The sequence below is a fragment of the Podarcis cretensis genome (genome assembly GCF_951804945.1).
Source record: "Podarcis cretensis genome assembly, chromosome: 1".
NCBI lineage: Eukaryota > Metazoa > Chordata > Lepidosauria > Squamata > Lacertidae > Podarcis > Podarcis cretensis.
In genome coordinates, this window is record NC_137170.1 from 5355001 (window position 1) to 5360563 (window position 5563).

The 5563-nt window shown below is 45.1% G+C and overlaps 1 protein-coding gene across 3 annotated transcripts in view; it reads right to left on the reverse strand.

The window, feature by feature from the left end:
* The window catches only part of FRMD6 (FERM domain containing 6), a 157887-nt gene extending 153341 nt beyond the window's left edge, over positions 1-4546 (reverse strand). For 2 of the 3 annotated variants that reach the window (XM_079995511.1, XM_079995509.1), the window contains exon 1: positions 4284-4546. The gene's annotated coding sequence lies outside the window, so the exon portion shown is untranslated. Of the gene's footprint in view, positions 1-4260 lie in introns of all 3 variants that reach the window. The other variant, XM_079995510.1, reaches the window with a different exon arrangement.
* Between the last annotated feature and the right edge of the window lie 1017 nt (positions 4547-5563).

Genomic DNA, 5563 nt, shown 5'->3' on the forward strand with positions numbered 1-5563 from the left:
ATGATGGAGAACAGCAACAAGCAGGAAAAGATAGACATAATATTTTACAAGGACAGGAAGAAACATCATGGACAGAATAATTGCCACACACAGGAAGAACAAGGCTATAGTTTGAATGCTTCACCAGTAGTTTTATAAATCATTTAATGTGTCAATACGGGTGGAAGTCATTAATATTGCAGTTGTTGTATAAGGGATTGCTATTTTGACTGGAGTGTAATTGAAATTAATAAGATTTTGGAATGCATAAAATAAAGTAAATCACCCATCAGTTCTAGCATGCGGGGGGACAGGACACCTAAATTATATAATTTGGTGTCTGAATGATTGGTATTAGCAATTGTACTCTAATTTGGCATTGTTATAACGAGGCTATTATTGAATTATTGTAACTGAAAACTAATAAAAATTATATATATATTGCTCGCTGGAAAACGCTCCCCTTAGCCGTTAACACAAGCCTGACAGGAAAGAAGGAAGCATTGCAGATGCGTAAAGCTTGACTAAGGTTGTTGACAAACTGGAGATGGTTGGAGGACCCTGCGAAGATTAAGGGGTTGGGATGTTTTCCTGCAGTCAAGGCTTTCCCAAGCCGGCAATTATGGGCTGCTCTACCATGCAGCTCAGCTCAGCGTTCAGAAATTGGCACCAGACAGTTTGCAAGCCCAGATCCCAGAGACGTTTCTTCCAGATCCTTCCCAGAAGAGAAATTTAATTTGGATGTCCTGCATTTGCATGAATAAATCCCTTACGAGCTCAGAGCTTGCCATCAGCACTGTGCTGTAGCAGAATGGCTGTCAGGCCGGCCAAAGTTGCCTTTCATCGCAGTTCAGGATGCCCAGGGGAATTTTTCTGGCAGATGGCGATTAGGAATGGGCAAATCTGTCCATTTCAGTTTCCTTTCTGTTCTCAGTTCTCCAACTCAGTTCACCTGATTTCTGCATCAGTTTGTGATTGATTTATTTTTTTAAAGACAGCACAATTGGCATGCATTTCGGTATACCTTCCCACCCTTAAATTTCACTACACAGTGGTGTGGTTTTTGTGCCAGAGTTTCCCTCTTATACAATAAATTTTCACATGCTATTTTCACTAATATACACATTTCACACAGACTTCCCCCTAACGTACACATTTTTGCATGCATTTTCTGGGTCGCAAATTGCATCACAAAATTCAAATTCAACATTCAGTTGCAAGATGTGTTTTGTATTGTTAACGGCACTGCAAATCTGGTAGGTTTGCACTGAGAGACGGACCAAACCCCATGTTGGCCTGTGAGTCAGACCTTGCCTTCCTGAAGTGACTAACAGCATTTGCATCTCTTAACAACATTGTTTTATCCCAGTAGCTGCAAAGAAACTGTGTTTTTGTTCTGACGCACCACCTGGGTGACCGCATGCTCCAACAGCAATGGAATTCACCCTAGAAAAATAAACCAAGAGGTCTGTTTTGTGTTTCTTAAAATAGGTGCATGGGATCCAGTCATAAACCACTCAAAATGCAATGCCTTGCAGCTATGGACCGGAAGGTCTGTGGGCAAAATCCAGACTCTTGCAGAATGCCAATTCTCTCCCTTCCACACTGGAAAAATTCAAAGGAAGAGAACTCCATGGCTTGTCTTGTGATCATGGCAGTGGGGCTTTCTGATAGTCTAACCTGGGGGGTCCCCTGACCCATCACCTTCCATAACATGAGACCCCCGTAAAACCTAGTCACTGACTGTCCAACCTGTTCATTTAAATAAACTTTCAATTAAAAAATACTTTATTTGCAGTATTAAATCTCAAAAAATCTGTCCTTTTGAAAATTCAGAAAGCTTGAGATCATCTTAATGCATGACAGGTCAACCTTTAGGTTCCTGTTCCATGAACTTTGGGAATGTGACATTATACGCTACATTTCTTTCTTTCTTTTATATCCCACCCTTTCCCCTATGCAGCTCAAGGTGGTTCTCTCCCTCCTCATTAGCTCAGTCGGTAGAGCATGAGACTCATAATCACAGGATCGTGGGTTCGAACCCTGCGCTGGGCTGAAGATTCCATGGGGCTACATTAAAAGCTTTTTGCAGCTTGATAATTAACTGTTGATCGTTCTCTACTCTACTTAGATATTAATACTGCACAGTTTGAAGGGGCAGGAGTCCTTTTGGAATAAAAACATAATGAAGGCCCTAAGTTAAATTCAGACTTTCGCTTGCAGAACTTTCTTCAGCAACATCACAAGAGCATCGAAGAGACATCCAAATACTTCATGATATCTTGTGCATATCATGGAATCAAGCCCCACATTGAACTGGTTTCACGGTGCTATATTGTCATTCTTCTGTCTGAACTGCCTCGGAGTTCCCTTTTATTCCTTTCCAATGAAAGCTGGTAGGTACACCGGTCCTTTTCGTAAGCAAACAACACCACAAACTCATTCCTGCTCAGCCGGTAGAGCATGAAACACTTAGTCTCAGGTTTGTGTGTTCGAGCCCCACTTGGGCAAAAGATTCCTCCGTTGCAGGTGGTTGGACGAGATGACCCTCAGGGTCCCTTCCAATTCTACGTTTCTATTTAATCATCCAACAATCCTGTGAGGCAGGTTCGGTTGAGGGGCAGGGACTGGCCCAGGGAGAGCTTCATGGCTGAGTTGGAATTCGAACCTTGGCCTTGGTTTTAGCCCACCACTCTAACCACTGAACCACCATTGGCTCTATAACCTTCTATAACCTCCGGGCTGGTAAAGAGAGCCTTAACCAGCTTTGAGTCTTCCAGATGTTTGGACTGCAACTCTCATCAATCCTTTGTTGTTGTTGTTTAGTCGTTTAGTTGTGTCCACCTCTTTGTGACCCCCTGGACCAGACCACACCAGGCACTCCTGTCTTCCACTGCCTCCCGCAGTTTGGTGAAACTCATGCTGGTAGCTTCGAGAACACCATCCAACCATCTCGACCTCTGTCGTCCCCTTCTCCTTGCGCCCTCCATCTTTCCCAACATCAGGGTCTTTTCCAGGGAGTCTTCTCTTCTCATGAGGTGGCCAAAGTCTTGGAGCCTCAGCTTCAGGATCTGTCCTTCCAGTGAGCACTCAGGGCTGATTTCCTTCAGAATGGAGAGGTTGGATCTTCTTGCAGTCCATGGGACTCTCAAGAGTCTCCTCCAGCACCAGAATTCAAAAGCATCAATATGGGCTTCCAAGATATCTGACCTCTTCCATCACAATAGAAGATCCCCAACACTGACTTTCAAAGAGATGAAACTTGGAACCTTACCCTATGTCATCATCATCATCATTATAATTTACCTATTAAATTTGTATTCCACCCTTCATCTGAAGATCACAGGGAGGTTCACAACATAAAAATACAAAATGAGAACGCAAAATGCAAAATGAAAACAAGAGCAAAGACAAACCAATACTGCCCCCACCCCTGACACATTTTAAAGGGCTTGGGAGCCAATTTAAATCTTCAGTTTGAGCTTTGTGCCCCAATCCCACTCAAACAGCCGTTGAAAATATTGCTTAGATGTAACCAGTCAGAAGCAGAAGGGGACATGCATTGTTTGGGCACCAGCAGTACCCTGAAAGTACAGCAACGCGGAACATCTGCCTGCACAAACAAGGCATTGCAAATATGAAATAAAAGGTATCTGGTGCCTAGTGAATGTCTAGTTTGTGGCTGTGGTTCCTAACCCAGTAAACGAGACAGGAGTCAGGTCCGGATGGGGCCACTCATCAAATTAATTGCACAGACAACTCATTGGAAGCTTGCAGCCTTACTACCTCGGACGATTTGCAAACCCTGCTTTCCCCCCCAAAGGCAATCACTAATTCAGAATAAGTTTTAAAAGGGCAAACAAACAAACAAAAAAAAATCTGAATGGGCACACCAAATTGAGTTATGAAATAAATTTTACATTTCCCTAACTGACCCTTCATGCCAGCTTTGTCCCCTGCTGTCAGTGAAGTTGCTCGATTTGGATTCCTGAGTTATCAGAGAATTGTAGAGTTGGGACACCCGAGGGTCATCTAGGCCAACCCCCTGAAAGGCAGGGATCTCAGATAAAGCATCCATGACAGAGGGTCATCCAATCTCCATGGAAGGAGACCCCACCACCTTCCGAGGGGAGTTTGCCCCACTGTTGAACAGCTCTAACCACCAGAAAGTTCTGCCTAGTGTTTATGTCATCAGATTTGAAGGAAATGCACCTCTCATCTTTACGGGATGCGAACTAGGCACTGCGTGCGAGAACCTCCAGCCTGCTTGCTTTCCAAAACAAAGCCCCGAAATCGTTCCCTACCTGGCGCCAGAGCAGTTTAGGTGCCGGGTCCTCGCTGCCGCTCCATGCTTAATCCCAGACCGCCAGTCGAGCGAGATGGAGAGCCATGGACACCAAGAGAGAAGCTTTTCAGATGTCCCTCAGGGGACAACGTCCTCTCGACTCGGTCGCCTGAGAGGTGGTTGGTAGGACAGAAATGGCTGAGAGGATGGAGGTGTCAGGAGACGCCCACTCCAGCCTCTGCTGCTAGCAAAGGCAAGGGTGTTACTCACTGGGAATTACTGTACTATTAAGAGACCTACCCTGATTTGGTTGGCTTCCAAACCCTCGCTAGACATGTCCTTACCTGCTGTGAAGGAGGCAGCTCTGAAGCATAGAAGATGGGGGATGGGGAGGAATCTGAAGTTGGTTGGTTTTGGAGGTGAGGCAAGGGAGCCTGGATGCTTCCCTATTTGAAATGGGGAGTGTGTGTGTGGATGTAGGGGGGAACAGAGCCAATATGTTAACATGGGCTGCATACCTGACCCAACATGAGCACAGGGATGCAGGGAGCCTGTTACGGGCTTGGCTTCCCACAGCACAGATCGGCCTCAAATCAAGCTGCGACTCGTTTTCCCCAGAGACGTTAAGGAGCAGCTGGGATTAAGGAGCCGAGGAGGAATGTGGTTTGCTTGGTCCTGATGAGCCTCATACTGTACGGAGGCAGAGTCGCACGATGACAGATGGATAATCGCAGCCCCTTCATGTCTAATACCCCGGGATCGCGTGCTCAATCCGAACCCCGCTTGCAACGAGATCAAGAACCACAAAAGTCACCCTAAGCAGTCATTTGCTTCCTAATTTCTCTAGCATTAAGCAATTAGATTTCCAGAGCCACCGACTTAACATCTGCCTCTGGAGACCTCCTTGTAGAGCTTCCAAAAGAAGGGGAGGAAGTTTCAAGGAAAAGTTTTGCAGAAGCATGTCAAGATTATAGCAGGATGTTGCAGTCTCTTCTTTTTTTTTTAAAAAAAAAAACCTAGCTGGTTTTTCCTCACCTGTGCACTGTGTGGGGACAGCTTTCCCATGAACTAGTCACTATTTGCCTCTCTAATTACTGTAAAATGGGAGCAACTGTCCCTTCAAAGGTGTGAAAACTAAGATGATAAAACCCATTGGAAATGTTTTTCCTTTTTTTTTTTTTTTTTAAAGCCATGGAGGTTAAATGCATCTTTGCCAAATGCAAATTGCATCCCTTGGGGGGAGGGTGTCCAACTAATATCAGGAATGCAGCAAGAGCCAGGAGGGGCAGTTTAACCCCT